A 26,227-nucleotide genomic window follows, 5' to 3' on the forward strand; every position below is an offset into this window, starting at 1 on the left:
AAGAATCATGCAATGTACCATGGGCCGAGTTCACTACCGAAATTGTCGGTAGGGAGACGAAGTGTCGGATAACCATATAAACGAGGAGTCCAGGTGGTTAGTATTCCCTGTGTTGTGGTGGTAGGAAGTTCGCCTGAACATTCCAGATGAGTCGACACCACCACAGCTTACCAGCCATATGGAAACATGGCTGTTTTTAGCGCTTGCTTGCTATCCTGCGAATGCACTCCACATTTCATTCCTGGCTAAAGACCTGTATCACTTATTTCTTAGTTGTTCTACGATTCTTATAAGTTATACATTATTTTATTTCTTTAGAAATAATAGTATGTTCTGTAAAAACGATGTTTGGGAGACCAATCTGATGAGATCACTGTAGATAAATAATTTTTTCTTTAAACCTTATCATGTTATGTCATTATTCAACCAGCTCATATGAACACAGCTCAGGCAGTTTAGATGGCATCTACTGTGTTGTTCTTATATCGAGGCTACTTTAAATTTAGGCACATTTCAAGGTTTTGTCACTCATGAGAACCTACTTATTTATCGTGAGGGTAATAAATAAAATAATCTGAACACTTTCAGTGGATGTAAACGTTTCTAGCAAGGATTTCATTAAAAATCGATCACTAAAGGAAAGATAAACTTTGAAAAATTATAATGGCATTAACCTTCTAATCTGTCAGTGCGGTGTGAAGGAAGTTAGATGTAAGGGGTATAACAGTGGGTGAATCTAGAACTGGACAGAATATATGAAAATCCCACCTAATTTCCTTTATCAGCTGAGATTTCTAATAATTTTGCATTACTGTCGAACTATTCAAATGCTGTGTTTGCTGTGACATGATGTAGAAAGTGCTTGGGAATGCTTGCGGGTTCTTAGTACGCGAGAACAAAATGCATATAGTCCACAAACCAAGCAAATGGACATAAACGCGACATGATACACATAACACTGCAAGGAAGAGTAATCATCTAGGCTGTCAGTGGACTCTTGGTGAGGATTTCAGAGATTCTCTTGATTGCTTGGGGTAGGGCAACTTCCTGCTCGTTAGTCGACCGTACACTGTCCCTTCCCTTCATAGCCCTCCCCACTATCCCTTCCCTTCATAGCCCTCCCGACTATCCCTCCCCTTCATAGCCCTCCCCATTATCCCTTCCCTTCATAGCCCTCCCCACTATACCTTCCGTTCATAGCCCTCCCCACTATACCTTCCGTTCATAGCCCTCCCCATTATCCCTTCCCTTCATAGCCCTCCCCATTATCCCTTCCCTTCATAGCCTTCCCCACTATACCTTCCGTTCATAGCCCTCCCCACTATCCCTTCCCTTCATAGCTCTCCCGACTATCCCTTCCCTTCATAGCCCTCCCCACTATACCTTCCTTTCATAGCCCTCCCGACTATCCCTTCCCTTCATAGCCCTCCCCACTATCAAAATTTAATGTGGGGAATCACTGAGGATGTATTCCTGCGATTTTTTTTAACTGGTTAAATGTGGTTGGGTCAGGCTAACCTAATATGGTTTAAGAAAGTGGAAGGGTGATTCTTAGGTAAATCGTGTTCTACCAGTCCTGATTTTCCTAAAAGTATACTCATATTGCAAAACAGTCATCAATATTACCAAGTTGAATTCAGGTCCAGAAATTGTATAATTACCAGACATGAGTTTGACTCCGCATCAAACCTCTGGGAAACTGGCTATTTTTTTCTTTTTCCATAATAAGCTACCGGATGTCACTGAACAATTATAAAAGAGTTATGTATGCCGTGGAAATTATGCGATAAATTAACAACAGTAGATTACAGATTTTTCTTATAACAACCTTCCAAAACCTCACTTTTGTAGCTGATAAAGAGGAACAGCGAGGTTTCGTTTCTTTACAAACGGTGTCGTGTTGGCCGTGTGTTATCGACCAAATTATTGGTATTTGAAAAATAAGAAAATGTGACGCTAGGAAGATTAGTTTATTCTCATAGACTCTATTTACAAGAGTATTCCCTACTTATACGTATACCTTGATATAGTTTGATAAAAGATATAATGCCCAATATATGATACACCGGTAGTTTTGTAATCACAACCAATTATACATAGCTTCCAAAACAGGATTAGCCATTTCTTAAAACCAATTTCATTACGGAGCTGAATTGATTTATTACTGTTAAATCCAACGTAAAGAGTACACTGATCGCTTACTATTCAGTTAAGCTACATCGTCCCCAAATTGATGGAAACACAATAGCACAACACCATGATTTTAGTCCCGACCTCTGGACATGGCTAACTTCATGAGCGCTGCAGTAGCCTCATAAGGGTGGAAGGGGAATCTTTGGGCAGGAAGTGATTTAATAAGTATATGCATATACTCCTTTGCTGATTATGCCACACGTAACTTCATTGAATCTGTCTTAATTACCAATATTAAAAACTTCAATTTGTCCCCTGGCAATTTTAAAGTCCATTAACCAAATAATTGAGAGAATTGACAAAACACGAAAACAGAAAAAAATAGTTGTTCATGACACCAGGTCAGCCCCAGCCGCCTGATCCCCTTAATCACTCTCACTACAAGAGTCACGACCAAGCATAGCAGAGTGTTTGGCCTAGAAGGATTGATGTTGTCAGATAAAATTGTATAAACAACTACTGAAGTACAATTTCACCTTCATACTATCATCATATCTACACACACACACACGCACACACACACACACACATAAATATATATATATATATATATATATATATATATATATATATATATATATATATATATATATTATACTTTGTCGCTGTCTTCCGCGTTAGCGAGGTAGCGCAAGGAAACAGACGAAAGAATGGCCCAACCCACCCACATATACATACCTATACATCTCAACGTATGCATATATATATATACACACACAGACATATACATATATACACATGAACATAATTCATACTGTCTGCCCTTATTCATTTCCGTCGCCACCCCGCCACGCATGAAATGGAAACCCCCTCCCCCCGCATATGCGCGAGGTAGCGCTAGGAAAAGACGATAAAGGCCACATTTGTTCACACTCAGTCTCTATCTGTCATGTATAATGCACCGAAACCACAGCTCCCTTTACACATCCAGACCCCTCAAAACTTTCCATGATTTACCCCAGACGCTTCACATGCCCTGGTTCAGTCCATTTGGACAGCACGTCGACTCTAAATTCCTTGCACACCTTTCACCCTCCTGCATGTTCAGGCCCCTGTCACTCAAAAATTTTTTCACTCCATCCTTCCACCTCCAATTTGGTCACCCACTTCTCATTCCCTCCACCTCTGACACATATATCCTCTTTGTCAATCTTTCCCCACTCATTCTCTCCATGTGACCAAACCATTTCAATACACCTACACTCTCGACCACACTTTTTATTACCAAACATCTCTCTCACCCTTTCATTACTTACTCGATCAAACCACCTCATACCACATTTTGTCTTCAAACATCTCATTTCCAACACATCCACCCTCCTCTGCACAACCCTATCTATAGGCCACGCTTCGCTACCATATAACATTGTTCGAACCACTGTTCCTTCAAACATACCCATTTTTGCTCTCCGAGATAATGTGCTCGTCTTCCACACATTTTTTCAACGCTTCCAGAACTTTCGCCCCCTCCCCCACCCTGTGACTCATTTCCGCTTCCATGGTTCCATCCGCTGCCAAATCCACTCCCAGATATCTAAAACACTTCACTTCCTCCAGTTTTTCTCCATTCAAACTTACCTCCCAGTTGACTTGCCCCTCAACCCCACTGTACCTAATAACCTTGCTCTTATTCACATTTACTCTCAGCTTTTTTCTTTCACACACTTTACCAAACTCAGTCACCAGATTCTGCAGCTTCTCACCCGAATCAGCCACCAGCGCTGTATCATCAGCGAACAACAACTGACACACTTCCCAAGCCCTCTCATCCACAACAGACTGCATACTTGCCCCACTCTCCAAAACCCTTGCATTCACCTCCCTAACAACCCCATCCATAAACAAATTGAACAAGAATGGAGACATCACGCACCCCTGTCGCAAACCGACATTCACTGGGAACCAATCACTTTCCTCTCTTCCTACTCGTATACATGCCTTACATCCTTGATAAAAACTTTTCACTGCCTCTGGCAACTTACTTCCCACACCATATATTCTTAAAACCTTCCACAGAGCATCTTTATCAACTCTATCATATGCCTTCTCCAGATCCATAAATGCTACATACAAATCCATTTGTTTTTCTAAGTATTTCTCACATACATTCTTCAAAGCAAACGCCTGATCCACACATCCTCTACTACTTCTGAAACCACAATGCTCTTCCCCAATCTGATGCTCTGTACAAGCCTTCACCCTCTCAATCAATACCCTACCATATAATTTACCAGGAATACTCAACAAACTTATACCTCTGTAATTTGAATACTCACTCTTATCCCCTTTGCCTTTGTACAGTGGCACTATGCTTGCATTCCGCCAATCCTCAGCTTCACCATGAACCATACATACACTGAATATCCTCATCAATCAATCAACAACACATTCACCCCCCCTTTTTTAATAAATTCCACTGCAATACCATCCAAACCCGCCGCCTTGCCGGTTTTCAGCTCTCGCAAAGCTTTCACTACCTCTTTTCTGTTTATCCAATCATTCTCCCTGACCCTCTCACTTCGCACACCACCTCGACCAAAACACCCTATATCTGCCACTCTATCATCAAACACATTCAACAAACCCTCAAAATACTCACTCCATCTCCTCACATCACCACTACTTGTTATCACCTCCCCATTAGTCCCCTTCACTGAAGTTCCCATTTGTTCCCTTGTCTTACGCACTTTATTTACCACCTTCCAAAACATCTTTTTATTCTCCCTAAAATTTAATGATACTCTCTCACCCCAACTCTCATTTGCCCTCTTTTTCACCTCTTGCACCTTTCTCTTGACTTCCTGCCTCTTTCTTTTATACATCTCCCAGTCATTTGCATTATTTCCGGCAAAAATCGTCTAAATGCCCCTCTTTTCTCTTTCATTAATGATCTTACTTCTTCATCCCACCACTCACTACCTTTTCTAATCTGCCCACCTCCCACGCTTCTCATGCCACAAGCATCTTTTACGCAAGCCATCACTGCTTCCCTCAATACGTCCCATTCCTCTGCCACTCCCCTTACGTCCTTTGTTCTCACCTTTTTCCATTCTGTACTCAGTCACTCCTGGTACTTCCTCACACAGGTCTCCTTCCCAAGGTCACTTCCTCTCACCACTCTCTTCACCCCAACATTCTCTCTTCTTTTCTGAAAACCTCTACAAATCTTCACCTTCGCCTCCACAAGATAATGATCAGACATCCCTCCAGTTGCACCTCTCAGCACATTAACATCCAAAAGTCTCTCTTTCGCGCGCCTATCAATTAACACGTAATCCAATAACGCTCTCTGGCCATCTCTCCTACTTACATACGTATACTTATGTATGTCTCTCTTTTTAAACCAGGCATTCCCAATCAGTAGTCCTTTTTCAGCACATAAATCTACAAGCTCTTCACCATTTCCATTTACAACACTGAACACCCCATGTACACCAATTATTCTCTCAACTGCCACATTACTCACCTTTGCATTCAAATCACCCATCACTCTAACCTGGTCTCTTGCATCAAAACTACTAACACACTCAGCTGCTCCCAAAACAATTGCCTCTCATGATCTCTCTTCTTATGCCCAGGTGCATATGCACCAATAATCACCCATTTCTCTCCATCCACTTTCAGTTTTACCCATATCAATCTAGAGTTTCCTTTCTTACACTCTATCACATACTCCCACCACTCCTGTTTCAGGAGTAGTGCTACTCCTTCCCTTGCTCTAGTCCTCTCACTAACCCCTGACTTTACTCCCAAGACATTCCCAAACCACTCTTCCCCTTTACCCTTAAGCTTCGTTTCACTCAGAGCCAAAACATCCAGGTTCCTTTCCTCAAACACTACCTATCTCTCCTTTTTTCTCATCTTGGTTACATCCACACACATTTAGACACCCCAATCTGAGCCTCTGAGGAGGATGAGCACTCCCCGCGTGACTCCTGTTTCCCCTTTTAGAAAGTTAAAATACAAGGAGGGGAGGGTTTCAAGCCCCCAGCTGCCGTCCCCTTTTGTCGCCTTCTACGACACGAATATATATATATATATATATATATATATATATATATATATATATATATATATATATATATATATATACATATATATATATATATATATATATATATATATATATATATATATATTTTTTTTTTTTTTTTTTTTTTTTTGTCGCTGTCTCCCGGGTTTGCGAGGTAGCGCAAGGAAACAGACGAAAGAAATGGCCCCACCCCCCCCCCCCCCCATACACATGTATATACATACGTCCACACACGCAAATATACATACCTACACAGCTTTCCATGGTTTACCCCAGACGCTTCACATGCCTTGATTCAATCCACTGACAGCACGTCAACCCCGGTATACCACGTCGCTCCAATTCACTCTATTCCTTGCCCTCCTTTCACCCTCCTGCATGTTCAGGCCCCGATCACACAAAATCTTTTTCACTCCATCTTTCCACCTCCAATTTGGTCTCCCTCTTCTCCTCGTTCCCTCCACCTCCGACACATATATCCTCTTGGTCAATCTTTCCTCACTCATTCTCTCCATGTGCCCAAACCATTTCAAAACACCCTCTTCTGCTCTCTCAACCACGCTCTTTTTATTTCCACACATCTCTCTTACCCTTACATTACTTACTCGATCAAACCACCTCACACCACACATTGTCCTCAAACATCTCATTTCCAGCACATCCATCCTCCTGCGCACAACTCTATCCATAGCCCACGCCTCGCAACCATACAACATTGTTGGAACCACTATTCCTTCAAACATACCCATTTTTGCTTTCCGAGATAATGTTCTCGACTTCCACACATTCTTCAAGGCTCCCAGAATCTTCGCCCCCTCCCCCACCCTATGATCCACTTCCGCTTCCATGGTTCCATCCGCTGCCAGATCCACTCCCAGATATCTAAAACACTTCACTTCCTCCAGTTTTTCTCCATTCAAACTCACCTCCCAATTGACTTGACCCTCAACCCTACTGTACCTAATAACCTTGCTCTTATTCACATTTACTCTTAACTTTCTTCTTCCACACACTTTACCAAACTCAGTCACCAGCTTCTGCAGTTTCTCACATGAATCAGCCACCAGCGCTGTATCATCAGCGAACAACAACTGACTCACTTCCCAAGCTCTCTCATCCCCAACAGACTTCATACTTGCCCCTCTTTCCATAACTCTTGCATTCACCTCCCTAACAACCCCATCCATAAACAAATTAAACACCCATGGAGACATCACACACCCCTGCCGCAAACCTACATTCACTGAGAACCAATCACTTTCCTCTCTTCCTACACGTACACATGCCTTACATCCTCGATAAAAACTTTTCACTGCTTCTAACAACTTGCCTCCCACACCATATATTCTTAATACCTTCCACAGAGCATCTCTATCAGCTCTATCATATGCCTTCTCCAGATCCATAAATGCTACATACAAATCCATTTGCTTTTCTAAGTATTTCTCACATACATTCTTCAAAGCAAACACCTGATCCACACATCCTCTACCACTTCTGAAACCACACTGCTCTTCCCCAATCTGATGCTCTGTACATGCCTTCACCCTCTCAATCAATACCCTCCCATATAATTTACCAGGAATACTCAACAAACTTATACGTCTGTAATTTGAGCACTCACTCCTATCCCCTTTGCCTTTGTACAATGGCACTATGCACGCATTCCGCCAAGCCTCAGGCACCTCACCATGAGTCATACATACATTAAATAACCTTACCAACCAGTCAACAATACAGTCACCCCCTTTTTTAATAAATTCCACTGCAATATATATATATATATATATATATATATATATATATATATATATATATATATATATATATATGTTCCTATGAGTCTACGGAGAAAATGAAATGTTGAAGGTTCCGGTCATGGACAAAAGTCCACATCAAGGCTGGGCTTTAATTGAAATATGGAGAGAATTATGAAAAGGAAAAAAGACAAGGGAAAGTATTTACGAATTTTTGAGAAAGTGAAGAACCTGTCTTTTGAAATGTGCCAGGTCATAGTTATTGGGAAAGACATGAAAGGGTAGAGAGTTCTGGCGCTTCGACGTGTAAGCTAAGAAGTAGGTGTCAAAATGGCCCACCCTTGGGTTGTTGATGCCCACACAGTAATCACGTGACGCAGTATTGCGTGGTCTAGCTAGTGAAGGGGACACACAAGCAGCCAGTTCTCGGAAGCAAAAAACAAAGTGATACCTACAGAAGAGGGAAAGTAAACCAACATTGCGGCGTAGGGCAAGGGGTCAAGTGTGGAAGTTATCCTGGGACAGTTTATAAGGATGCAGAGTCAGAACATACTCGCGAGGAGAGTATGATAGATTTAGTTCTAACTACAAATGAGGATTTCGTTAATGATGTCAAAGTTGGAGAAAAATTTGGTATAAGTGATCGCCGATAAATTACTGTTGAGGTCGCTTTCAACACGGCATATGATGTTGGTCAACACAACATTCGCGAGAAAATGCTCCATTTTAAACTTGGAAATTTTTATGATCTTCGCATTGCTCTTGACAGGCGATGATACGATCAATGGAATGGACGAACGTTGCTTGAAAATGTTTACAAAGCCCTCATAGCAGCTTAGGAAACAAACGTGCCAATGCGTAGCAGACGGTGTATTTCTTGAAGGAAACTAAAGCGGTGGAATGGCGAGATGAAAAAAAAAAAAGTGTCTGTTGTCCAAGAAGGTAGATCATAGAATACAACAGCCAACATGCTAAGAGAAAGTTAAGTAAATTTGCGTTGAGAAAGCTAGTGTTATATGATAAAGTATGTCAGTATGAAGCCTCTATTGCTGAAAATAGCAAAAGATACCCTGAGGAGTTTTACGGATATGTTTTAAGCAAGAGAGTCATTACCCAGTCAATAGGTCCATTAATTACGGAAATCGGTGACTTCAATCAAGACAACGAAGCAATGGCAAAAATATTAAATGATTTGTTTGCATCTGTATTTACAATCGAGGACACAACCCTTGATAAGAGAGGGGGAACGTTTTTCAACAAACTGACATAAAAGCCGAAGACATACTTTCTACATAAACGGAATGAAAATGAATAAAACTGCAGGACTGGATAAGTTTTATCCGAGAGCAATGAAAGAGGCGAAAATGAGAGTTAGCCCATGATTGCCTTTTTTTTCAATAACTCACTTATTACGAGAAACGTTCCAGATGAATGAAAGTTTGCCAATTTACACTGATATTCAAGAAAGGTAATAAATCACCGCCCAGAAATTATCTTCCTATTAGCTTTACCTCTGTCGTTGCAAATCTTATGGAAGCCATCATTCGATATAAAATTGTAAACGATTCTCAGTATGGTTTTCGACGAAATCGCTCATATTTGACAAATCTGCTTGATTTCTTTTATCATATAATCAACAAGCATGACAAAAATAAAGCAGTGAATGTTATCTATCTAGATTTTCAAAAATTACTCGCAGAAATTGTCACATAATGGTGTTGTACTCGAAACTGGTTGACTGGCCGTAAACAAAGAGTTATGGTTAATGGCCAAGCCTCAGATTGGTTAGACGTAGCAAGTGGAGTGCTACAAGGATCAGCCTTGGGACCAGTTCTCTTTCACATATGTATCAATGATATTGATAATGGGCTGCATTGCAAGATATCACAATGCGCTGATGATACAAAGCTGGGAAATAAATCTACGTTGAACCTAAACGTCTACAGCTTCAAACTGACCTAGACAAAGTGATGGACTGGGCTTACAAGTAGGATATTAATTTTGATATCGATAATTACAAAGTTTTACATATTGGTGGTAAAAACGAAAAGGCGCTACCTCGCTGACGCGGGAAACAGCGATTGTATATAAAAAAAATAGCAAAAATAAACATATGCTCTCTCTCTCTGGACATATAAAATTTACTCAATGCATTGATCTCCCTCTTCTTTACTTTACTTAACAAATCTTGGGCAAATATACTGGCCTCAAATTGTAACAACATAAGTATTTGAAATAACAGATGTGTACAGATTAACATTATAGATTTACCCAACAACGTTTTATCACGTCTTATCTAAGAGGCCAGCTTGTAAACATTGCACTATCGAATACAATTACTTCCTGTTATTCTATTTGCTCTTACATTTTCTTGTCCTCCATTAATGGTAATGATAGTAAAATATTTACTATTAATTCATTTATCATCTAATTGAAAAAATTCATATTGCAACATACGACAATAAGATTCCTCAAAATAATATAATGTACCCTGTATAATGTAACTTCAAAAGCTGAACAAATATCATTCCTTCAAGAAAACTGAACAAGATATAATGGATAAATGAAACAATTATTGGTTAAGAGGAGGAGATGACAATAACGCTGGGAGGTAGCGTCTTACTGGATGGCAGCATCTTGCCAGTTAGCTGCTTCTGACATTAAAGAGAACGTAGAAAAAGTTATCGTCTATAACTGTCTGTATTTTACACGTGTAATGCATGTGATCATGTTAGTGTGATCAGCGCGTGTGCACTGGGCAGTGTATGCTGGTCTCTCTCTCTCTCTCTCTCTCTCTCTCTCTCTCTCTCTCTCTCTCTCTCTCTCTCTCTCTCTCTCTCTCCCCCCGCAGTCGACTACCCACTTGTTACAAAGGATTATTTTTCTTTAATCCGCCTGTTTCCCTGGCTGGAAGATCGAACACATGGTCCATGTACGTGTTAACTTTCTATAGAGGTGGTCACATTCCCGACTGAGTTAACTTGGAGGTCAGTATGTCAGTGGGCGGGTGTTGGCGTGATGGCAGACCTGCCTGAGGGAGAGAGTCGTTGTTACTGCGAACATAACTGGTCGTTTTTGCTTCATTGATGCATTTCCTTTTTTTTTTTTAAATCTTTCGTAAACATAATAGTGTGAAAGCTTGTGGTGTTGCTTCGTGGTTAATGAAGATGATGGTGGAGGAATGTTGTGAGGGTGAGTAGCGCGCGAGTGTCAACACCAGTACTGTTGCTGGCGACCAATGGCATTTTGACCACTACGCTTCCACTGGCAAGCAAGCACTTGTTCGGCCACATATGTAAGACTCGATATTTGAATCTGGTTCAGTTCCCCGAGGATCATAGTTGAACATTAGTAACAATTGTCCTGAAGCCAGGGTGTCTTGTACCTGAGACCGTTCATGTAAAATGTTCATGTATAAAGTCGTGTAAAATGTTCATGTATAAAGTCGTGTAAAATGTTCATGTATAAAGTCGTGTAAAATGTTCATGTATAAAGTCGTGTAAAATGTTCATGTATAAAGTCATGTCCAAACCCCCCCCCCCGCGCATCAAGGCAGGAGGAGTCGTGTGGGATGGTCACCTGCCACACCAGTATTTATAACACAAACAGGTTCAGTAATCAACTCGTTCCATTATCTATTAAAAAGAAATGTAATAAAGGTGTATGTTTGATATACATTTACTCTTTTATTTATGTTTTGTGTGTGTGTGTGTGTGTGTGTGTGTGTGTGTGTGTGTATGTGTTGACCAATATCCTAGCGTTGTGTACACGGGACAATTAGTTCACTTCTTGTAGTAATGACTTCATGCGACATGCAGTATCATGAAAAATGAAAAATGTAGAGATGGTGACCTCGCCAGCCACTAGTACCTGCTGGACCAACCTAACAGGAACTGATGTTCGGATCCTGTGACATTTAAGTTTATCTGTAGCTGCTCGATTTTGAGCGAAAGATGGAGTTATGATCCAAAAAGTTTATTACATGTTTCAAAATGTATGAGAAGAACACATGAGTGGTCCATAATGTAATATTATGCGTTTTGGGTTTCACAAAATCCCTGCATTAGTTGAAAAAGGTTCTGTGGTTGGTTCTGGATCATCATGAGTGATATCGTTATCTGCATCATCACACCTGACCAGGGCCTCTGAGAGGAATTTTATCAAGAGGTACAAAGTTTCTTTCGGGTCCCCTAACCTTCTCCGTTAGTCATCTTGCTTTAATCCTCTGCAGTTTTATGTCATGAGCTGTAAGGCCAAAATGAGTACGCAAGATGAGAGGTGTGGAATGAAGCGCTTTGTTGATTTTCTAAATTTTCTGAGATGCCAGGGGAGGTCCTGGGCCCGTGTAGGAGGCCCACCCTGCACCCGACTCCCAGAGGCCCAGCGTGAAGTGGAATTAAACATGTGCTAATTTCTCGTGATGATGTAGTGTTTCTCATGAGACAAAATTCATCAACATACATTTTTCACATGTTAAAGGTGACAGTTGTTGTACCTTGGTGACGATATAACGATCATGACAGATAATATGTTTTCAGACCTAATCACAGACTTCGACTGTTAAACGACGAGTTGCTTTTTAGGTTAAGTTCACAAAGAAATTTAAACATGCGGAAAGAGAAAATTCTTATCCACAAGAACAGTTTTCATACTACCTAAAAGGGATTGAGGAAATATCTCTTTATAGTATAAAAGAAGAGATGAGGGACTGTTTCATGATAATTTTAACTTTAGTTTTTATCGACAAGTTTACTTGATTTACGATTTCTCTCACGTTTCTTTTGTGCTGACTGGCCATTATTGTTCAACTGGTTAAAGTAAGTCGGAACGCCTAAACTCGACAAAGTTCGTTAAGACCCTAAAAAGTTAGATGATATATCATGGTGATGATGATATCATACCTTGCTTACACCACGAACTTATGGTTGCGAAATAAATATACCTTGCTTACACCACGAACTTATGGTTGCGAAATACGACCGGTTCTTCCTCACAGTAAGACAAGGAGTATGAGGTTAAAAAAAAGGGGCCTTCATGAAGCGTTCACAGATTTTAAAGGTTAAGTCCTTGAACCACATGCTTCTGTTCACATTCTTTCATGTATATTGTTCTGAAGGTCAATTGATTATGATCATTATTATTACTCGTAGATGTAGTATAGTCGTGGTATCATTCAGGACATAAACAAATGGCAGAGTGATTTTGACGTCTCAGATTTCGTGCTTATTTTCTGGAAAGGGATTCGTGAAAACGCTCTAAATAATAGGCTAGTGTCACTAGTAATCAAGGTCTGTACACCGTTAGAAAAGACACCAAAGAAGGAAATTTGTTAGTAAAGGATGAAGCAAGAGTGAGAACTAACATAGGTGCAGAGGGAAGAACCAAGTATTACATTGATCACTGCTCTTGGGGAAAAATTAATAACAGATTGAAGTGGAAACCTTCCCTGGTGCATTGTTGAAGATGTTCACTATTTGTTGATGAATCTCAATACTGCCGTGATGTACATGGATTGAGATGTTAATGAATCAAAAAGAAATACAGCATATTGTACTAAATGAGAGACAACATATATTACTAGATAAAAAAGAAATACAGCATATATTACTAAATTAAGAAGAAATACAGAATATATTAATAAAGAAGAAATACAGAATATATTACTAAAAAAAGAAATACAGAATATATTACTAATAAAGAAGAAATACAGCATATATTACTAAATAAAGAAGAAATACAGCATATATTACTAAAAGGAAAAATACAGAATATATTACTAAATAAAGAAGAAATACAGTATCTATTACTAAATAAAGAAGAAATTCAGCATATATTACTAAATAAAGAAGAAATACAGTATATTACTAAATAAAGAAATACAGCATATATTACTCATTAGAACGTAGATCAAGTTTCATGACACCCGCTGAGAAGCATAGGCCTGGTGAAGGTGGCATGGCGGTAGTTTACGCGAGATAATGTGACCTGAGCTACCGTGAGAGGATGACAGCCACAGATATGCTGACCTGAGAAGAGAGACAGAAAAGGGCAGACATGAAGACAATTATTTTCTCTGGATTTCATGATGTCGAGTGGGAGCAGTTCTTTGAAATACAGAGCACCCGAGCAACCAATGGACACCAGAGAATGAAGAAAATATTATTGTGGTACAATGATGGTGAACCAACGTAACAAGTGCCATGAAGACATGGTGAATAAGGAAACGTAAAATGTTCTCTCGTAGCAAAGCAGATGAGGTTGTGTTCCGCGGGAATACAGTCCAATTCTCGGGCACACACACACACACACACACGTGCCATACATATCTACTATTAAAACGCATGAAAACAATGTCTGCCATGGGAGGGAGGAGTCAATGACGTGTGAAATTTAGCAGATGGTTGGGAGTAACCTGGCAACAGCCGAGTATGAAGGTACGGTCAAACCCCACTAGGACGCGGTAATGATACTGCTCTCGTAAATTTATGTGTGTTTACTTGATTTGCACATATTATGAGTCAGTATCTTGGAAATTTGTTGAATAATTGAAAATAAAATTAAATCAAATTATTGTATTCTACATTGCGTTTGTAAATAGATTTTCATTGACTTGATTAATTAAAAGTATTCTTATTTAGTTTTGATTACATTTGTGATGAATGTTATGTAATTAAAGCCATTATGTGATTCACAATAATTTCATTTCCATGCACAATTTCCTTTAATGAAAATATCAGTTGAATTGCGTTACAGCAGTGCAATAGGTTCTCGATGTAGGTTAGTATGGCTTGAAATTGTAGGACACGAGAAATTGAAAAAAAGAATAGAAATGATACTGATAATTCTGCAAATATTTTTTTTCCTGCACAAACCTAGTTTACTTAAGTGAATGGGTCACTTCTTAAAACTGCTCTGATTCTCGGAATTTGCGGATTCAGTTTACATGACTGTTTCTCTGTGATCATAGTGCTCTTCAGGATAAAACTTCATGTCTTTTCTATATATATATGGGAATACGCGACAAGTCATCCTTTTGTGTTTCGTATCATCTAGAAATAGGAAGTAAAATGCGTAGTGTAAACTTGGGAGGCCAACACGTAGTTGTTTTGGTTGAGGAGTATCTGGCATCCAACCGGGTACAGTGGAGGCCAGGAGGACCTGCTCGGCTGAGTTGCCAACTTTGTGCTTTTGGTGCTTTATTTTTTTTTTTTTTTTTATAGAGATTATCGCCTAAATTTTGTATTTAGCGCCTCAGCGCGTTTTTCGGCGCCTTTTCTGTATTTAGCACCAAACTTAGCGTTATTTCAATATGAGGAAATTCAAACACTCATTATAATATGTTAATGTGATTTAAGAAACTGAATCGAAACCTGTTAAAATGAGGAAAAAATACAAATGTTGCACATTATTCATTTTCATCGAAATGAACATGTTCGAAAATTTTTAGCAGTTTTCAGTTCGGGTGTTTTCCACGGGCTCCTCCTCCTCAAGTTCCTCGTTCATTTCATAAGCCATTACCTTTAACGAACACGAGAATGAGTAAGAAATATACTCAACATTTTAAGGCAGAGTGGTTGAAAGGCCCCAATATGAAAGTGGTTAAGAAAAGTAGAGGGGAATGACACAAAATGTCTTTGCAAGTACTGCCATTGTCCATCGTCTGCAAAAGTTAGTGACAATGAAACACAGCGAAACAGCTAAACACAGGAAAGCTGAAGAACCATTCCGTACTCAAAGGCAAATCACAGTTCCGTTTGAAAAAGTGAGTGACGCACTGGAGACTGAAGGAAATCTATCACTATTCATTGCAAAATACTGTTCATTACGTGTTGTTCATGATCTCAATGAGCTGTACAAAGCGCGATTTGCAGACTGTAAAGGATGCAAGATTTCCAAGATAAAATGGTCCAGTGTAGTGCAGTTGTGTGCAGTGTAATCATATAAACAAGGACATGAAAAGTGATGTAGACAGTCAGAAGTTTAACCTTATAATTGATGAGAGTAATGACATTACGGTAGCGAAACTATTGGGTATCGCTGTCTGGTTGTATTCTGAAAGTAAGAAGATTTTAATGACTTTCTTGGTCCTTGTTGAGCTGAGTGACTGTAATGCTAATGGGATATGCGATGCCATCAACAAGTCCCAGAAAAATAATGGGTTGGAGTTACAAAACCTTGATGCAATTGATACCGACATTGCTTCTGTGATGAAAGGTGTTAACAGTGGATGTACACCGTGGCGACAGACTGCCACGGTGTACAAGGATAAGTTAGGTTTGTGTTCGAACCATATTCTGTCCGCCCAACTCAGCCTCTATAACTATGCTATCATTATTCTGACCTAGTACCTTTCTCTTACTTTCATACACATTTTCGAATAACCAACTCTTATTGCACTATACACACGCACCTAAAATAACTAACACCGGGGTAGCCAGCAGTGCAAATGGCCAATGATTGGCAATTATAAGAACAAAACAGAAGTTCCTCATCTGATCCTGATCAAGTGTGTGTGTCATTCTCTACAGCTAACTGTCTCATACTGCAGCAGTGTTCCCTAGGAACCTGGCTTTTATGATTAGGGAGACCTATAATTGGTTCTCCCACTCTGCCATGGTCAAGCTCCATTGAAATTGATAGTACTAAGCCAGACTCGGTGACACAGTTGAATCATCAAATGTCAGAATAATGCAGCAGTGGGATGAACTTAAGACTCCGTACATGAGGTTGCGAGTTTGAAAAGATATCACTAAATTTCCTAGTGAAAAGGATATTCGAGAAGATACATACAGTTTGTAGTGGAGTTGGTGAAACAGCTTCGTCAACGTTTGCCAGACAATGTCCAGGTGTTACAGTCAGTGCCATCACTGAGTACAAGTGAATGCCTACAACCCATAAAACCTGGAGTACTGGAATTAGCAAAGAGGTTTGCTGATAAAATTCTCACACACCGAGTTTCAGTGGAGGAAGCTTCTTGTCGAAGCAGAACACTGGCACCCTAGCACTCTGGGCTGAAATAGTCTCATCCAGGGATGCAACAGAGAAAATCACTTCAGTAACCTCACTGAGTTGGCTTTGACTGTGTTGACATTGCCTCACTCCAACGCTGATGTAGAAATTAGCTTTAGTCATATGAACATTGTGAAGCCAAAGCTTCGAAATAGACTATCAAAAGCTTGTATGCAATACTAACCATCAAGTATGGACTAAGAAGAAATGGAAACTGCTGTTATGATTATGAACTGCCTAAGGAAGTACTGAAAAACATAGGGTTGTGACAGCACATGAGTATCACAACCACAACCAGGGCCCTCAGATTACCACAACCCCAGGACACCTGAGGACGAAGAGATTGTGGACTGGGAGTTAGCATATCTGGAATATTAGTGAGTGTTGGTGTTGAAGCAGTCAGTCGTACCTGTTAGTAATAATTCAAAGAGCAGAAATAGTTTGAAGAGCATTTTTCCACCGTCATTTTGATAAGTCTAGCGCTTTTTTTTTTTTTTTTTAAGCTTTTCGGGATTGAATCTAGCGCCATGTGAAGTTTGAGTTGGCAACTCTTGGGTCCGCTGGCTGTGCTGGCTACTTACAGGAGTCCAGCCGCCAAGGTTGACACTCGCTGAACCTCACCTGCCGGAGCGACTCCACACACTCTTACGTCTCCACTAACACTTGAAGGTATTAACCAAACGTGAATTAGAACGTATTTTGTTTTGAAGCATAACAGCAGTTGCTATAAATTATTCTTTCTTGCCTGTCACAAAGGGTAGTGTAATTAAATGATAAATTGGAGCTCAACACATGATGTATGTTGAACATAAACCTGTTGGTGGTGTTCACATGTTTCAGTACTCGTCATGACTGTTGTTAAGATATTCAGTGTGTTCATATAGTTCAGTATATACGTATTAGTTGAAAGAGGATTTGAGGGATTTAGTCTGGAAGGAACCGATATATGTGCTTTGATGTTTACAATATTAATTTTACCGTCAAACTGTTTTGTTGAAAACAGAAAAGAAGAGTGAATGTTGGGGTGAAGAAGGTGGTGAGAGTAAGTGAGCTTGGGAAGGAGACCTGTGTGAAGAAGTATCAGGAGAGACTGTGTACAGAATGGAAAAAGGTGAGAACAATGGAAGTAAGGGGAGTGGGGGAGGAATGGGATGTATTTAGGGAATCAGTGATGGATTGCGCAAAAGATGCTTGTGGCATGAGAAGAGTGGGAGGTGGGCTGTTTAGAAAGGGTAGTGAGTGGTGGGATGAAGAAGTAAGAGTATTAGTGAAAGAGAAGAGAGAGGCATTTGGACGATTTTTGCAGGGAAAAAATGCAATTGAGTGGGAGAAGTATAAAAGAAAGAGACAGGAGGTCAAGAGAAAGGTGCAAGAGGTGAAAAAAAGGGCAAATGAGAGTTGGGGTGAGAGACTATCAGTAAATTTTAGGGAGAATAAAAAGATGTTCTGGAAGGAGGTAAATAGGGTGCGTAAGACAAGGGAGCAAATGGGAACTTCAGTGAAGGGCGTAAATGGGGAGGTGATAACAAGTAGTGGTGATGTGAGAAGGAGATGGAATGAGTATTTTGAAGGTTTGTTGAATGTGTCTGATGACAGAGTGGCAGATATAGGGTGTTTGGGTCGAGGTGGTGTGCAAAGTGAGAGGGTTAGGGAGAATGATTTGGTAAACAGAGAAGAGGTAGTAAAAGCTTTGCGGAAGATGAAAGCCGGCAAGGCAGCAGGTTTGGATGGTATTGCAGTGGAATTTATTAAAAAAGGGGGTGACTGTATTGTTGACTGGTTGGTAAGGTTATTTAATGTATGTATGACTCATGGTGAGGTGCCTGAGGATTGGCGGAATGTGTGCATAGTGCCATTGTACAAAGGCAAAGGGGATAAGAGTGAGTGCTCAAATTACAGAGGTATAAGTTTGTTGAGTATTCCTGGTAAATTATATGGCAGGGTATTGATTGAGAGGGTGAAGGCATGTACAGAGCATCAGATTGGGGAAGAGCAGTGTGGTTTCAGAAGTGGTAGAGGATGTGTGGATCAGGTGTTTGCTTTGAAGAATATATGTGAGAAATACTTAGAAAAGCAAATGGATTTGTATGTAGCATTTATGGATCTGGAGAAGGCATATGATAGAGTTGATAGAGATGCTCTGTGGAAGGTATTAAGAATATATGGTGTGGGAGGCAAGTTGTTAGAAGCAGTGAAAAGTTTTTATCGAGGATGTAAGGCATGTGTACGTGTAGGAAGAGAGGAAAGTGATTGGTTCTCAGTGAATGTAGGTTTGCGGCAGGGGTGTGTGATGTCTCCATGGTTGTTTAATTTGTTTATGGATGGGGTTGTTAGGGAGGTAAATGCAAGAGTCTTGGAAAGAGGGGCAAGTATGAAGTCTGTTGGGGATGAGAGAGCTTGGGAAGTGAGTCAGTTGTTGTTCGCTGATGATACAGCGCTGGTGGCGGATTCATGTGAGGAACTGCAGAAGCTGGTGACGGAGTTTGGTAAAGTGTGTGGAAGAAGAAAGTTAAGAGTAAATGTGAATAAGAGCAAGGTTATTAGGTACAGTAGGGTTGAGGGTCAAGTCAATTGGGAGGTGAGTTTGAATGGTGAAAAACTGGAGGAAGTGAAGTGTTTTAGATATCTAGGAGTGGATCTGTCAGCGGATGGAACCATGGAAGCGGAAGTGGATCATAGGGTGGGGGAGGGGGCGAAAATTTTGGGAGCCTTGAAAATGTGTGGAAGTCGAGAACATTATCCCGGAAAGCAAAAATGGGTATGTTTGAAGGAATAGTAGTTCCAACAATGTTGTATGGTTGCGAGGCGTGGGCTATGGATAGAGTTGTGCGCAGGAGGATGGATGTGCTGGAAATGAGATGTTTGAGGACAATGTGTGGTGTGAGGTGGTTTGATCGAGTAAGTAACGTAAGGGTAAGAGAGATGTGTGGAAATAAAAAGAGCGTGGTTGAGAGAGCAGAAGAGGGTGTTTTGAAATGGTTTGGGCACATGGAGAGAATGAGTGAGGAAAGATTGACCAAGAGGATATATGTGTCGGAGGTGGAGGGAACGAGGAGAAGAGGGAGACCAAATTGGAGGTGGAAAGATGGAGTGAAAAGGATTTTGTGTGATCGGGGCCTGAACATGCAGGAGGGTGAAAGGAGGGCAAGGAATAGAGTGAATTGGAGCGATGTGGTATACAGGGGTTGACGTGCTGTCAGTGGATTGAATCAAGGCATGTGAAGCGTCTGGGGTAAACCATGGAAAGCTGTGTAGGTATGTATATTTCCGTGTGTGGACGTGTGTATGTACATGTGTATGGGGGGGGGGGGTTGGGCCATTTCTTTCGTCTGTTTCCTTGCGCTACCTCGCAAACGCGGGAGACAGCGACAAAGCATAAAAAAAAAAAAAAAATTTATTTTTGGTGTGTGAAGTTCATAGTACAAATTTTTATTCACTTTATACTTTCGTAATGAGTCAATAAATAAATGTATTAAAACTGTATAGGCTTTTTTTTTTTTTTTTTTATACCGCCTGCCATGTGCAGCCTGGCTGAAATGTGTGTGTAGCCTTCATGTTATAGTTTCAGTATAATTAAATGTTAACAAAGATGGAGGTCAGTGGAGTGCGGAATAAGTAAAGGTGAAGAAAACTTTACAAAGGAAACCGTGAGAGTCGCTACACACGCTCAGTTATTAACGTACTCAGAGCCGTGCGGGTCTCAATTGTTCTGTTAAACGTGAAAGTTGGGATGAAAAATATCAGCTCAGTCTCAATTGTACAGGATTAAATGTTGGCCTTTGCAGTCGACTGTGCTATTAATTTTCTATCCACACGTTACGTTTTAACTATGGGGTTTTGGCCTGCACGGTTGAAACTGAGCGTGTATAGCTGCCCTGAGAGCAGTAATAAGATTTCCGGAGGGTGAAAATCTTGAGGGTATGGCGAAAATTAGGTCAAATGTGTTAGTCGTTGAGTGGATAAGCAAAGTTTGTCAGCATGGAAAAATGATTGTGTACCTGAAGACGGAGTGAAGATGGTGATTGTTCCATTGTATAAAGTGAGTGTTTAAGCAACAGAACAATGGGCGCAACCTCCTCTCCTGTTTTATATTAAAAAAAGAAAAAAAAATCAGTGATATTTGTGATATGTTATCATGTCGTCTGCACACCATGGCAGACATTATAGGTATGGTTCGGTCTATCGTCATCGATCGATCACACAAGGCTTAACCTACCTTGCTCACGATTGGAAAACCTTATATCAAACATGCATTTATCCACATGTTCTCATGCATGTAAAGGAACAGAGTAACATGAACCACGCAATTCTAGCATGGATCAGGCCTGAGTTATTTCACTTATGAAAAGGTTTAACATTTAATGTAATCTGTTACAGTATATATAATTGGCTGAGAATCTCTGTGATGTACATTTGCTTAAGAATCATAGTTATACGGGATATATGCCTAAGAATGTTGACCATTCAGGATATATGCCTAAGAATGTTGACCATCCGCGATATATGCCTAAGAATGTTGACCATCCAGGATATATGCCTGAGAATGTTGACCATCCACGATATATGCCTGAGAATGTTGACCATCCAGGATATATGCCTGAGAATGTTGACCATCTACGATATATGCCTGAGAATGTTGACCATCCACGATATATGCCTGAGAATGTTGACCATCCAGGATATATGCCTGAGAATGTTGACCATCTACGATATATGCCTGAGAATGTTGACCATCCAGGATATATGCCTAAGAATGTTGACCATCCGCGATATATGCCTGAGAATGTTGACCATCCACGATATATGCCTGAGAATGTTGACCATCTACGATATATGCCTGAGAATGTTGACCATCCACGATATTTGCCTGAGAATGTTGACCATCTACGATATATGCCTGAGAATGTTGACCATCCAGGATATATGCCTGAGAATGTTGACCATCCACGATATATGCCTGAGAATGTTGACCATCTACGATATATGCCTGAGAATGTTGACCATCCACGATATATGCTTGAGAATGTTGACCATCCAGGATATATGCCTGAGAATGTTGACCATCCAGGATATATGCCTGAGAATGTTGACCATCCACGATATATGCCTGAGAATGTTGACCATCCAGGATATATGCCTGAGAATGTTGACCATCCAGGATATATGCCTGAGAATGTTGACCATCCGCGATATATGCCTGAGAATGTTGACCATCCAGGATATATGCCTGAGAATGTTGACCATCTACGATATATGCCTGAGAATGTTGACCATCCAGGATATATGCCTGAGAATGTTGACCATCTACGATATATGCCTGAGAATGTTGACCATCCAGGATATATGCTTGAGAATGTTGACCATCCACGATATATGCCTGAGAATGTTGACCATCCACGATATATGCCTGAGAATGTTGACCATCCACGATGTTTGCCTGAGAATGTTGACCATCCACGATATATGCTTGAGAATGTTGACCATCCAGGATATATGCCTGAGAATGTTGACCATCCACGATATATGCCTGAGAATGTTGACCATCCAGGATATATGCCTGAGAATGTTGACCATCCAGGATATATGCCTGAGAATGTTGACCATCCACGATATATGCCTGAAAATGTTGACCATCCACGATATATGCTTGAGAATGTTGACCATCCAGGATATATGCCTGAGAATGTTGACCATCTACGATATATGCCTGAAAATGTTGACCATCCAGGATATATGCCTGAGAATGTTGACCATCCACGATATATGCCTGAGAATGTTGACCATCCAGGATATATGCCTGAGAATGTTGACCATCCAGGATATATGCCTGAGAATGTTGACCATCCACGATATATGCCTGAGAATGTTGACCATCCACGATATATGCTTGAGAATGTTGACCATCCAGGATATATGCCTGAGAATGTTGACCATCTACGATATATGCCTGAGAATGTTGACCATCCAGGATATATGCCTGAGAATGTTGACCATCCAGGATATATGCCTGAGAATGTTGACCATCTACGATATATGCCTGAAAATGTTGACCATCCAGGATATATGCCTGAGAATCATTGTGATACGGTGTATATGGCTGATGATCATGGTAATTTGGTATATATGACTGCAATCGTGTTGATACGGTATATATATACCTGGAAATCATTATGATACGGTTAATATTCTTAGGAATCATGGTGATCTCGTACAAATGGCTGAGAATCATGATGATAAAGTATATATGCTTGAGATTTGTACTCATAAGGCATATTGGCTGAGAAACATGGTACAGTGTATATCCCAAGAATCGTGGTGATTCGGTACGTATGACTTGAGAATCATGGTGATACGGTGTATACTGCCGAGGATCATGGTGATACGGTGTATACAGCCGAGAATCATGGTGATACGATGTATACAGCAGAGAATCATGGGGATACGGTGTATACAGCAGAGAATCATGGGGTTACGGTGTATACGGCAGAGAATCATGGTGATACGGTGTATACTGTCGAGAATCATGGTGATACGATGTATACAGCCGAGAATCTTGGGGATACTGTTTATACGGCAGAGAATCATGGTGATACGGTGTATACAGCCGAGAATCATGGTGATACTGTGTATACGGCAGAGAATCATGGGGATACGGTGTATACAGCAGAGAATCATGGAGATACGGTGTATACGGTAGAGAATCATGGGGATACGGTGTATACAGCAGAGAATCATGGGGATACGGTGTATACGGCAGAGAATCATGGACATACGGTGTATACGGCAGAGAATCATGGGGATACGGTGTATATGCTTGATACGGTATTTATGGGAGAGAATCATGGTGATGCGGTATATATGCCGAGGAATCATTGTGATACGGTATGTACGGGTGAGAATCATGGGGATACGGTATATGTGCATATGAATTATGGTGCTATAGAATATATAACTGAAGTGGTGATGCCTGATAATGAGGATGATATGGCATATATATATCTAGAAAGCATGCTGACTCAGTACATATGCCTGTGAATTGGGTACTGTGTATGCCTGAGAACCATGATATGATCTATATTGTTAAAAATCATGGTTTTACGGTATACATGGGTGAGAATCATTGTGGTACGATATATATATGCCTTAGAATCAGGGTGATATGGTATATATGGCTTAAAATCATGATACGGTATATATATGATAATCATGTTGACACGATGTATATGCTTGGATGATGACACGGTATATATGCCTGAAAATCATGGCGGTGCAGTAAATATGCCCAGGTATCATGATTATACAGTATATATGTCTGATAATCACACTAATACGTTTGGTATGGCTAAGATTCATGGTGATACATTATATATGCCTGAGATTCATGATGATACATTATATATGCCTGAGATTCATGGTGATACATTATGTATGAATTGAATATTGCTGTGTTGTAACATTACCCTACAAGGCAGAAGCGAGATTGGAGAATTACGTGTTGAGAAAGTGTCACAACCCATGGTAATGTGGGACAGCAAGCGAATCATTAGGAACGGCTAAAACATCTAAGGCTATGTATACTCGCTAGACGCAGACAGTACAGGTATATCATCATCATCATCTAAACCTGGGAAATCCTATAAGGTTACGTTCGCAAATTACATGCGGAAATAACGTTGTATTGGCACGACACTCATGGAAGACTTGGTCAAATACTACCTCTAAAATCCAGAGGTGCGGTATGCACAGAGAGAACATCTTAAACATCCGGGGCTCACTGAGACTCCTCACCACCTTGCCAGCAGCAACACCGTGGGATGCTCAGTAGGGACGTTGAGGAGTGCAGTGGCACAGCTGTCAGTTCCGCTGTGTGATCCAGGCATCAAATCCTTCATTACATGTAATGTGACCAGTTGATATGTTAAGGGCAGAGAGTTTTACACTCTTGTTGCCCCGTCTCAACCTTGTGTACTTAAGGACCATATCTTTATTCCTATGTGTAAACACACACACACACACACACACACACACACACACACACACACACACACACACACACACACACATCAGCCTAAGCCAGGAACCCATTTATCGACCAGCCCCGAAGGGAGAATGAACTTCTGCATTGGTTGTAGGCCCACTGCCGCATCCAGGATTCGAACCCAGACAGTCCCGTGGTGCATCACGGTCAGCGACTTGGACTACTGCCACGCTTAGTGAAAACCAAGAAACTTCTGTTTTAACATGGAAGCTGAAGATTAACCACAACACACTGGGCGCTGGATGATGTTACCGAGGAGTGGACGATGTGGCTCTATGCACTTAACCCCCCACCCCCCCCCCCCTCTTTTTTTTTTTTAATTGAAATACAGAGAAGCTATCGAAAGGGAAAAGAGGTGAAGGGAAAGTATGTACAAATTTTGGAGAAGGTGATGAACCTATCTTTTAAACTGTGCCGTCATGTTTATAGGGAAAGACATGAGAGGGTAGTGAGTTGTAAACCTTCGAGGTGTAGGAAAGAAACAGTTACCCAGACGACCCATACTTGAGTTAAAGATGGCCACACAGTAATCATGTGACGCAGCAGCTTGCCCAGTACTGCGTGCGTGGTCTAGCTAATGGTAGGGACACACATGCAGCCAGATCTCAGGAGCAAGAACCAGAGTAATACTTATAGTAAAGGGGAAGTAAACCAGCATTGCGGTATAGGGTAAATGGGTCAAGTTCTTACGTTACCCTGGGAGTTTACAAGTCGGACCGCTTTCGACTCGACTCTGCCGAGTGAGAATACAGAACCATCCGAGGTGGGAGAGCAGTGCTCCACACAAGGATGGATCAGTCCTTTGTATGAATACAGCAAGTGTTGGGAAGGAAATACAATGACATCTGAACCGGACATCCAGTCTCTTAGAGGCAGATTTAGTTATTTCCGAAATGTGGGATTCCCAAGAAGGAGTGGATCTTACAGTAATACCAAATGTGTACATTAAGTCAAGAGGTGGAATTAATGAACCGTCAAAGAAGAGAGGAAGTTTGTGAAGAGTTTTCGACAGAGAGATGGGTAGAGACTGGGTCTTGGAGGCATTACACTTAACCAGATTTCGTCTACCCCCCTGACATATCATGTCCAAGTCTGAGTTTATTGAGGAAGTTGTGTGGAGATGAGATGTAGATCGAAAGTCAGAAGAAGGAGCACAAATAAAGGATGTGGAGGAATGCAGTGTTGAGTCGTGAGTGG

At 40.7% G+C, this 26,227-nt stretch overlaps 1 protein-coding gene across 3 annotated transcripts in view; it reads left to right on the forward strand.

The window, feature by feature from the left end:
- Positions 1-26,227, forward strand: part of LOC139749106 (crustacyanin-A2 subunit-like) — a 97,774-nt gene that overhangs the window by 3,215 nt on the left and 68,332 nt on the right. For 2 of the 3 annotated variants that reach the window (XM_071662672.1, XM_071662670.1), the window contains exon 1: positions 17,505-17,661. The exons of the other annotated variant lie outside the window; for it this stretch is intronic. The gene's annotated coding sequence lies outside the window, so the exon portion shown is untranslated. Of the gene's footprint in view, positions 1-17,504; positions 17,662-26,227 lie in introns of those variants that run through there. 3 annotated transcript variants of the gene reach the window in all.

This window comes from Panulirus ornatus, chromosome 6 (genome assembly GCF_036320965.1).
Source record: "Panulirus ornatus isolate Po-2019 chromosome 6, ASM3632096v1, whole genome shotgun sequence".
Taxonomy (NCBI): domain Eukaryota; kingdom Metazoa; phylum Arthropoda; class Malacostraca; order Decapoda; family Palinuridae; genus Panulirus; species Panulirus ornatus.